General features: G+C 45.2%; 1 long non-coding RNA gene across 1 annotated transcript; it reads right to left on the reverse strand.

The window, feature by feature from the left end:
- Nucleotides 1-741: 741 nt before the first annotated feature.
- On the reverse strand, nt 742-3,954 carry LOC115086287. The gene is made up of 3 exons (XR_003855208.1): nt 3,172-3,954; nt 1,854-1,980; nt 742-1,259 (listed from the first exon to the last, which is right to left on the reverse strand). It is a non-coding gene; the product is annotated as an uncharacterized LOC115086287 (long non-coding RNA).
- Nucleotides 3,955-10,935: the final 6,981 nt, after the last annotated feature.

Below are 10,935 nucleotides of genomic sequence, written 5' to 3' on the forward strand. Positions count from 1 at the left end.
GGGTACAAAGGTACCCACACACTTTGCAGTTGCTTTATCTAGGTAGCTCTTGTTTTTGAGAATGCAAATAGTTGCTGGTACTGGTGTGCTGTTGGGTATGTTCATTTGTAGTTATAGTTAATTTTTTGTGATTGCTTGTTGTGATATTTATGTATTGATATATGTTGATCTATTGTACAACACTTTGGTCAACCTGTTTAAGGCCGGGGAAGTGGCCTAGAAGTATTTTTAAATCAATCAATCAATAAATCGTTTGGTAGCTGAATGGGTGGACAAAAACCACACATAGATTTGAAAATCATATGAGAAACCATTATCAGTCTAGCCCTACGAAGCTTTCATTGACATTCAATTTCTGATAGAGTCACACTTTAAATCCTTACATTAATATTCCGGGTACTAGTGGAATTCCAAATATCTTAGGGACTACTTGGGGCATTATGCACCCAAACAAGCATTATTTTCCTCTCAGGATCATCTTCTTTGTGTACTGCCTTTAAAGATGATTAGTCTAATGGATGCTAGCAAGAAACTTTTCTCCTGCATAGCTTCTACTTTGTGGAATTCCTTTCCTGAAACCCTGAGATTAGAAAAAAAAAGTAACAGGCATGGCTTTTTACTATGACATTTGAGTCTACTAAAGATCTTGAATGTAAAATCATTTTGGACTGTGCTTGATTTTATATAGATCATATATCAACATCAGAGGAACACTCGGCAAAATTATAATGCCACCATAATTTTATTTAATTTACAGTTCTTTATACATACATTAATTACCCCTAAACGTGGACCATATGCACATGTATAAAATTTCAATAAAACATATTACATCATATCACATTTATACTCATACCATTCACACCACTCATTCATAAAGTACATATTCAGTGCGTCTATATATCCCTATACACCATTATTATACTATAATAAACATACATATAAAAACAATCACCAAATATAGCTTTCCATAACCATTGTCTTCAAAAAATCCACTAATATTTTTTTATGTTGCTCCCGACGAGACTTCTCGTTTCGCCTGACTTAACAGGCTTCCTCAGGGAAAAAATGTTTTACTTTGTATGCTGTGGAATTATAAATTCAATATATTTGTTATTTATCCCCCAGATTATCACATAAACCATTACGAGAATTTTTTGAAGTATATTTTCTTCAATGCTTCTTGTGATGTATTAGTTTCCAAAGCATATATTTGTCAATTCAAAGGAGATGCAAAATGGTCCCATACTCCGTTGTAACTATAATACATACAAAAAATATATTTTATTAAAAGAATTATGTATCACCCATTAAACACTTCTCACAGAACCAATATATTTTATATAGCCAGAACCATTATGGATTTTTATTGGGATGTTCCTGTCTGTATTTATTATTATCTCAGGGATAATGTTGCTGAATATGTCTGTTGGTTAAATGAATGCCTATATTGGTGTCTGTTATTTTGACATATGTTGATGCTAAAATAGTTTTTGATTGTTTATTTTAAATAAATATAATAAACTTAACTACACATCTAGGTTCCCTGCCCTGATCTGTTCCCCAGCCTTGGCTCAACCCTTTTTCACATAGCGAAAATAAGTAGGTATATTTATCTGCTCCACAGGGACAATTTTCACTCAGGGATCTCTAGCCAGGTAACCCAATTACATACTAGGAATGTGCAGGGGATTATTGTTTTACATTTTGGTGGTTTGTTTCATTGGTGGAAGTTTTCCATTTTTGTTTCCTGCTGTTGTTTTTGTTTGTCTTGCACAAACCACAATAAACTAAAACAAAGCAAAACTCACTCTCCCACCCCAAACCCTGGATCTCTCCCCCCAGCCTCTTACCCAGTTTGTGGAGTTTTCATGGTGCAGGAGCAATCTCCAGTAGCTCCTGTCCCGCTGGTGCTGTATTCCTCAATGTCCTCAATGAAAGCATATCCTTATTACGAACGCAATGAAAACTGTTCTCATTCTATATAAGAATGAGAATGTGTCAGAGTTAAGACAGGCCTGTTCACAAAAGGCTGTGGGATCTTTTTTTAAGACCTACAATTCATAAGGTAATTCCTGATTAAAAAAAAAAAAGTCTGCCTCCAAAACCAACTCTAAGGGGCCAATTCACTAATTAACACTATCATTAGTGTGCCTTCTATTTGTGTTGGCACATGCACTAATGACCACTAATGGAAACCCATACCTAATATACAGGCCGATACAGTACAGTGTGCTCCGGTGGAGCACACTGTTAACCCGCGTTTGGACGCGCGTTTTCGACACGCTAGCTTTACCCCTTATTCATTAAGGGGTAATAGCGCATCGAAAATGCGCGTCCAACCCCCCCGAAACTAATAGTGCCCGCAACATGCAAATGCATGTTGATGGCCCTATTAGATATTCCCGCACGATTCAGTAAGTAAAATGTGCAGCCAAGCCACACATTTTACTTTCAGAAATTAGCACCTACCCAAAGGTAGATATCATGGCGATATTAAGTCGGAGGTCTCAAAGTAAAAAATAATTAAAAATAAAAAAAAACGGATGCTTAATTTTGCCAGCGTCCGGTTTCTGAACTCGTGGCTGTCAGCGGGTTTGAGAACCAATGCCGGCAAAATTGAACGAAAGCTGTCAAACTCACTGACAGCCGTCACTTTTTACCGCGGGCCCTCATTTAAATACTGAATCACTCACACTGGAGAGTGACCTGTGTGCGCGCCGGGAGAGCGGGCGCTCGCCCGATCTCCCGCGACTTTTACTGAATCGGCCTGTGAGTGATCACGGCTGTGCTAAAATGTAGTGTGACCACAAATTTAAATGATTCAAATAAGATGATAATGAGCTCATTATCTAATTTTTCCCTGTTCACAACCTGGTGCACTATGGAGCAAACGTTTGCTGGTTTGCTGACTGTACAAAATTAAATCTATGGAGAAAGGTGGCATTAAGGGGCTAGTGTGCTAACCCAAAACACTAGCCCTTAACCTCCCCCACCCCCACCCAATAGCATTTCTCCTAGCACTCAAGAAAAACCCTAATGGGCCCATAATCATTCTGACACCACCGCACCCTGCAATCCCCTCAACAGTCATAGCACCATCCCCCCCACAGCAATCCCCCACTAGTCATTCCATGAACCTCTCCAGATGGCAGAAGGATGGGTTCTTACCTCTAACTGGTTCACCTTTCATTGTTTTATTGATGGCAGTGTCTTGCACTTCAACCTGCATTTTTAGTAAAGGGGCACAATATGAAGAAGTATACACACCCCAGGTAACCAGTTTAAATAAAAGGAGAATCTTGACCTTGGCCCAAGAATATGGCCGATGAAGATGATTGAACCCCTTCCACATGGTGGTAATAGAGAGATCACACTGTTCAAGAGAAAAATTGTGGATTTACCATTTGCATTCAATGTCCCCATTGGGTCTTAAGGAACAATTAGCTCTGAATATTTATTTTTATTTTTATTTTCCCAAAATGGTATATGCTATTTCACTGTTCGTTGGCCTGTCCTCAGATGTGGTAACAGCTTTAAAGTTTTGTTGGGTTGCTGAACATAAGCTGGGAATTGATGTTTTCTGTTTGCATTGTCACTTTAAACATGTGGTTTGTGCTTGGATGAAATAAAACATAATTAGGTGAGATAAGTGAATCAGCCTGGCATCCAAGAACTGTTTAAGTCCCACCTTGATGTTTGCACCATGTCGTGTCTTTGCTGGGTCCTAATGAAGAGAGGAAAATTAGTTTCTTACCTGATAATTTTCATTCCTGTAGTACCAAGGATCAGTCCAGACTGCTGGGTTATGCCTCCTCTCCAGCAGATGGAGTCAGAGAGAAAACTGAAAGCACCCTCTAGATATACTGGTGTGCCACCTGCGAGCCCTCAGTATATGTGATATCAAAGCAGAAGTAATGAACCACTTCCGACAATACCCCCAAAAATTTCTTGTACTCCCCCTTTTTTTTTTTTTTTTTTTTAAGAATAGATCAAATAGAAACTGCCTGTATGACACAGAAAACCAGGTATAACCAGTACAACACAAAGGAGTGTACAGTACAACAGTAAAGAACACCAAACTTACCATTAAAACTGTTCCAAACTTAGGGGTAGATTTTAAAAGAAGCGCGATCAGCCTACTTTTGCTTGCGCATCAGACTCAAGCAAAAGTACGCTGGATTTTAGTAGATACGCGCGGAGCCGCGCGTATCCACTAAAATCCTGGATCGGCGCGCGCAAGGCTATCGATTTTGTATAGCCTGCGCGCGCCGAGCCGCGCTGCCTCCCCCCGTTCCCCTCCAAGGCCGCTCCGAAATCGGAGCGGCCTTGGAGGGAACTTTCCTTTGCCCTCCCCTCACCTTCCCCTCCCTTCCCCTACCTAACCCACCCGCCCGGCCCTGTCTACACCCCCCCCTTACCTTTGTCGGGGGATTTACGCCTCCCGGAGGGAGACGTAAATCCCCGCGCGCCAGCGGGCCTGCTGCGCGCCGGGCCGCGACCTGGGGGCGGGTACGGAGGGTGCAGCCACGCCCCCGGGCTGTAGCCACGCCCCGTACCCGCCCCCAAAACGCTGCCGACACGCCCCCGGAACGCCGCGACGACCGGGCCCGCCCCCCGACACGCCCCCGACACGCCCCCCTCCGAGAACCCCGGGACTTACGCGAGTCCCGGGGCTCTGCGCGCGCCGGGAGGCCTATGTAAAATAGGCTTCCCGGCGCGCAGGGCCCTGCTCGCCTAAATCCGCCCGGTTTTGGGCGGATTTAGGCGAGCAGGGCTCTGAAAATCTACCCCTTAGTGAATATAATCTGCAGATGAAGAATATTAAAAGACGAGTGGACTCCCAGAACTGTGGGCAGGCATCTGGATTGATCCTTGGTACTACAGGAACGAAAATTATCAGGTAAGAAACTAATTTTCCTTTCCCTGTACGTACCAGGATCAGTCCAGACTGCTGGGATGTACCCGAGCCGCCTTAACTAGGGTGGGACCCTGAGAGTCCCGCTCGAATCACGCTGCTCTCAAAGGACTGTGCGGACGGACCACGGACATCCAGACGATAATGCCTGGAAAACGTATGCCAGGATTTCCAAGTGGCCGCCCTGCATATCTCTTGACAAGAGACCAATTGATTTTCTGCCCACGAAGTCGCTTGTGAACGCAACGAATGAGCCTTAAGCCCATCCGGAACAGGTTTACCGCAACTGATATAGGTGGACTCAATAGCGCCCTTTAACCAGCGTGCGATTGTAGTCTTGGACGCCTGAAGTCCCTTCTTGGGTCCACTCCATAATACAAAAAGGTGATCCGACCTTCTAAAGTCATTGGTAACCTCTAAGTAGCGCAAGAGGACTCAACGGACGTCCAAACGCCTCAAGTCTTTACCTTGAGAAGACCGTAGTTCCTCCTCCGAAAAAGAAGGCAACTCTACCGTCTGGTTAACATGAAACGATGAAACCACCTTAGGCAAGAAGGAAGGTACGGTTCGTAAGGAGACTCCCGACGTGGAAATTCGCAAGAACGGTTCTCTGCAAGAAAGAGCCTGCAGCTCCGAAACACGACGGGCAGAGGAAATGGCCACTAGGAAAATCGTTTTGAGAGTCAGATCCTTTAGCGAAGCCGTCTTAAGGGGCTCAAAAGGTGCCGCACACAGGCCATGGAGTACCAAGTTCAAGTTCCAGGAAGGACAAGGAACCCGCACAGGAGGTCGCAAATTCCGAACACCTCGCAAAAACCGTGCAACATCGGGGTGACTCGCAAGAGAGGACCCGTCGATCTTGCCCCTTAAGCAACCCAGCGCCACTACCTGAACTCGAAGCGAATTGTACGCCAACCCCTTCTTCAGGCCATCTTGCAGAAAAGAAAGGATGTGACCCGCGGACGAATGTCGGGGCGCAATACTTAGCGCAGTGCATCAGTCGTGGAAAACCTTCCAAACCCTAGCATAAGCAAGCGTAGTGGAGGACCTGCGTGCCCGAAGGAGAGTAGAAACAACAGCATCCGAATAACCGCTCTTCCTCAACTGCTTCCGCTCATAAGCAAGGCCACCAGACAAAAGTGATCTGCCAGATCGAAAAACACCAGACCCTGACGGAGAAGATTGGGAAGATGACCCAGACGTAGTGGACCGTCGACCGCCAGGTTGACGAGATCCGCGAACCACGGGTGACGCGGCCATTCCGGAGCTACCAGAATCACCATGCCTCGGTGAGCCTCTATGCGCCGTAACACTTTCCCCACTAAGGGCCACGGAGGAAACACGTAAAGGAGGATTCGACGGGGCCACGGAAGCACCAACGCATCCACTCCTTCTGACCCGTGTTCTCGTCTTCGGCTGAAGAAACGCACCGCTTTCGCATTTAGCCGAGTCGCCATCAAATCCAAGCATGGAATCCCCCAACGCTGGGTGATGAGATGCATCGCCTCTGCCGACAGTTCCCATTCTCCTGGATCTAGATGCTGTCGACTGAGGTAATCTGCCTGCACGTTGTCCACGCCAGCTATATGGGTGGCCGCGATGCGCGACAAGTGTCGTTCCGACCAGCTCATCAACAATGCCGCCTCTGTCGCCACCGCCCGACTCTTCGTGCCGCCTTGCCGATTTATGTACGCCACTGTAGTCGCATTGTCCGACAGAATTCGGACCGCTCGGCCGCGCACGATCGGAAGGAGGAGGCGCAAGGCTAGACGCACCGCTCTGGTCTCCAAGCGATTGATGGACCAAGTGGACTGGAGCACTGTCCAGGTGCCCTGGACTGCTTGGGACTGACAGACTGCCCCCCAGCCGGAGAGGCTGGTATCCGTCGTCACCACTATCCAGGACGGAGGCTCCAGGTCCACTGCCTGCAGGAGATGGCCGGGAGTTAGCCACCAGGAGAGACTGGAGCGGGCCGGTTCCATCAAAGGCAATTCCAGGCCGTAATCCTCGGACCTGGGATCCCAACGAGAAAGAAGCGCTGTTTGTAATGGCCACATATGCGCAAAAGCCCACGGCACCATCTCCATAGTAGACACCATATGACCAATGACCTTTAAATAATCTCAAGCCGTAGGAAGGGGAAGGTCCATCAGGCGCCGCACCTGTGCCATGAGATTGTGCATGCGTTGATGTGGGAGAAAAACCTTGCCCTCTAGGGTATTGAACCGAGCGCCCAAGAATTCCAACTGTTGGGTCGGTTCGAGTCGGCTCTTCGTGAAGTTGACTACCCAACCCAACAACTGGAGTTGACGCACCACCAAGGCAACCGCCCGTTTGCAAGACTCTTGCGACTTCGCCCGGATTAACCAATCGTCTAGATAGGGATGTACAAGGACTCCTTGATGACGAAGGGAAGCCGCAACCACTACGAGAACCTTGGTGAATACTCGCGGAGCGGTCGCTAGCCCGAATGGAAGTGCACAAAATTGGTAATGATACCCCATCACCATAAACCTCAGATATTTTTGATGATGCTCTCGGATACCGATGTGAAGATACGCCTCGGTCAGGTCCAAAGAAACCAAATACTCTCCCTTGTGGACGGCCGCAATAACAGACCATAGCGTCTCCTATTGTTTGTTTTTTGTTTTTTTCCCAGTATCGACAAACTGACCAGGCCAGGACCGCAGGTTATGCCTTTCAATCTGCTGGAGTCAGAGATTATACTGAGGGCTCGCAGGTGGCACACCAGTATATCTAGGGGGTGCTTTCAGTTTTCTCTCTGACTCCATCTGCTGGAGAGGAGGCATAACCCAGCAGTCTGGACTGATCCTAGTACGTACAGGGAACTAGGTGTTTTTATTGCATTCAGAAGAATGTATTATATTCAATTCGAAAATAACATTAACTCATATAATCAAATACAATCAAGTTATAAAAGAAAGGGCGGCTCTGGCCACTCCGCTGTTTCAATCCTCTGCTGGGACATTTCCAGGAGAGCTTTGGAGTTCTTGTTTAGTCTCAGCTTTGATTTACTCAGGTCGTCCTCAAAGTGAATAAAAAGTACACGTGCGCAGTAACCGTGGACAAGTTGCCCCTGCAAGCTCATTTCCAAACTGAAACCCCCATGCAGGCTTTGAATGCCACCCTCAGGGCTTACGGCGTGCGTGCTTTCAGCTTTCCTGAAGGTGTGTTTAAGTCAGAGGAGTAAGGTAGACATGAAGAATGGCATTTCCACATCTGCACGGCTACCTCTTCTCCCTTTCCTCCCACAGAAAAAGGAACTGCAAAGTCTGCATGTGCTTTTGACCCCACAAGCGCATTTTCAAAAGAAAAAAGTATGTGCATAGTGTTCTTAGGAAATTGCTTGCCAGATTCATGGGTAAAAAAAACCCACCCATGTACATGCATTTAAATGACCTATTGAAATCAGAAAAATGGGGAAAAGAAAACCTTTAGTACAACTGGCCCTATATATGGGAAGCAGTCTTTGGAAAATGAATCACCTCCAATTTCTCTTCCACTCATTCACTTTTCAGCCTCACCATCACACTTATTCCAGACATATTTCTGCATTTACCTTTTCAGTCCTGTAATTCCATTCACTCCTTTGAACTAGCATACTCTGTGCACACACCGTTTCCCAGAGCTTCATCCCTGAATCAATCACGCACCGTTCTTACCAACAAACATATAAACAACAATTGCAAACCTTACTGAGACTGTATCACCCCTCTCATGTACCAGCACTTTGGCAGTCTCAGTTAATCTAACTTATTACATTCAGTTTACACTTATTAACATTATGAATATTCTGTTATGTACCTCCCGGAATCTTCTAGGTTAAACTTGTACACTCCCCTATACTAACTACCCCCAGCAAATACGCCACCATATAAGACCCAGGCACATATTTCTACAACCCCTTAATGCAGAGCATATTCCCATTTATGATCCCAAATACATCATGCATTCTTAAGCCTCTTCTCCAAATAATCAAAGCCAGGATCATTTTAAAACTCAACGCATCATATTCAAGAGATGTGTTAATAGTTGCTACTCCACAGATTTGCTGCATTTCCCTGCAATTGTCCGCATGCCTTTACACTCTGCAAGCAAACCTCCAGAGTATTGTCCATGTTTTTACTGTTACATTCATATAAATTATAGTTCTTAGTTCCCAGCATAGATCCACCAACTAATGAATCGTGCCATCATCATCATGTGCACATGATTTACAATGGGGCAATGAAGAAGAACTATGGGCCAACCTAAAAAAAGATGGGGCATCCATTTTTACTGGAGTGGTTTTCAGGCCTCCAAACCAAAAGGAAGAGCTTGTCAGAGATCTTGTAGAAGACATACAAAAGATGGGAAAGAAGGGAGAAGTGGTGATCATTGGAGACTTTAATTTGCCAGATGTAGACTGGAGAATCCCATCTGCAGAATCTAACAATAGTAGAGAAATAGTGGATGCCCTGCAAGGAGCTTTGTTCAAACAAATGGTCCACAAGAGAGGGAGTTATACTAGATTTAGTGCTCACTAATGGAGATAATGTCTCTGATGTCCAGGTGGGCGCCCACCTCAGCACCAGTGATCATCAAACGGTATGGTTTAATATCACAAAAAGGATACAGAAAAGAAGCACACGGACTCAAGTTTTGCAGTTCAAAAACACAGACTTTGATGAAATGGGGAAATACCTGGAGGAAGAACTAGTAGGCTGGGAGAAAAAGAGAGATGTGGAGCAACAGTGGACCAAACTAAAAGGAACAATTACCATGGCAACTAATCTATATGTTAGAAAAGTAAAGAAAAGCAAAAGAAGAATGAAACCTATCTGGTTCTCAAAGGAGGTGGCTGACAAAATAAAGGCTAAAAGAACAGCATTCAAGAAATATAAAGGATACCAAAGGGAGGAGCACAAAGAAGAATATCTGGTAGAACTGAGGGAGACAAAAAAAGTAATCAAGACGGCAAAAAGTCAAGCGGAAGAAAGGATTGTCAAAGAGGTAATGAGAGGTGAAAAAACATTTTTCAGATACATCAGTAAAAGGAGAAAAGTTCAAAGTGGTATAGTGAAATTGAAGTGAAAAGGATCAATGTGTGGAGAGAGATGAAGAAATGGCAGAAATATTAAACAAATACTTCAGTTTTGTGTTCACTAAAGAGGATCCTGGAGAAGGACCATTGCTAGTTAACAAGAAATTGAAGGGGAATGGAGTAGATGAAACTCCATTTACAGTAGAGAATGTATGGGAAGAGCTGGGGAAACTGAAAGTGGACAAAGTCATGGGGCCTGATGAGGTTCATCCCAGGATACTGAGGGAGCTCAGAGATGTGCTGGCGGGTCCACTGTGTGACCTGTTCATTAGATCCCTAGCAACAGGAGTGGTGCCGAGTGATTGGAGAAGAGTGGTGCTGGTCCCGCTTCACAAGAGTGGGAACAGAGAAGAGGCTGGTAACTATAGACCGGTTAGCCTCACCTCGGTGGTGGGAAAAGTAATGGAATCGCTGTTGAAAGAAAGAATAGTGAACTATCTACAGTCGGGAGAATTGCTGGACCAGAGACAGCATGGATTCACCAGGGGAAGATCCTGTCAGATAAATCTGATTTACATTTTTGACTTGGTAATCAAGGAATTGGATCGAGGAAGAGCGCTCGATGTCATCTACTTGGACTTCAGCAAAGCTTTTGATATGGTCCCACACAGGAGACTGGTGAATAAAATGAGAAGCTTAGGCGAAAGTGCCAAGGTGGTGGCCTGAATTACAAATTGGTTGATGGACAGAAGACAATATATGATGGTGAATGGAACTTACACTGAAGAGAGAACGGTGTTAAGCGGAGTGCCGCAAGGATGAGTGTTGGGACTGATCCTGTTCAATATCTTTGTGAGCGACATTGTGGATGGGATAGAAGGTAAGGTTTGTCTTTTGTGGATGACACTAAGATCTGCAACAGAGTGGACACGCCGGAAGGAGTGGAGAGAATGAGATGGGGTTTAAGGAAACT

The sequence above is a fragment of the Rhinatrema bivittatum genome, chromosome 2 (genome assembly GCF_901001135.1).
Source record: "Rhinatrema bivittatum chromosome 2, aRhiBiv1.1, whole genome shotgun sequence".
In the NCBI taxonomy this organism is placed as follows: domain Eukaryota; kingdom Metazoa; phylum Chordata; class Amphibia; order Gymnophiona; family Rhinatrematidae; genus Rhinatrema; species Rhinatrema bivittatum.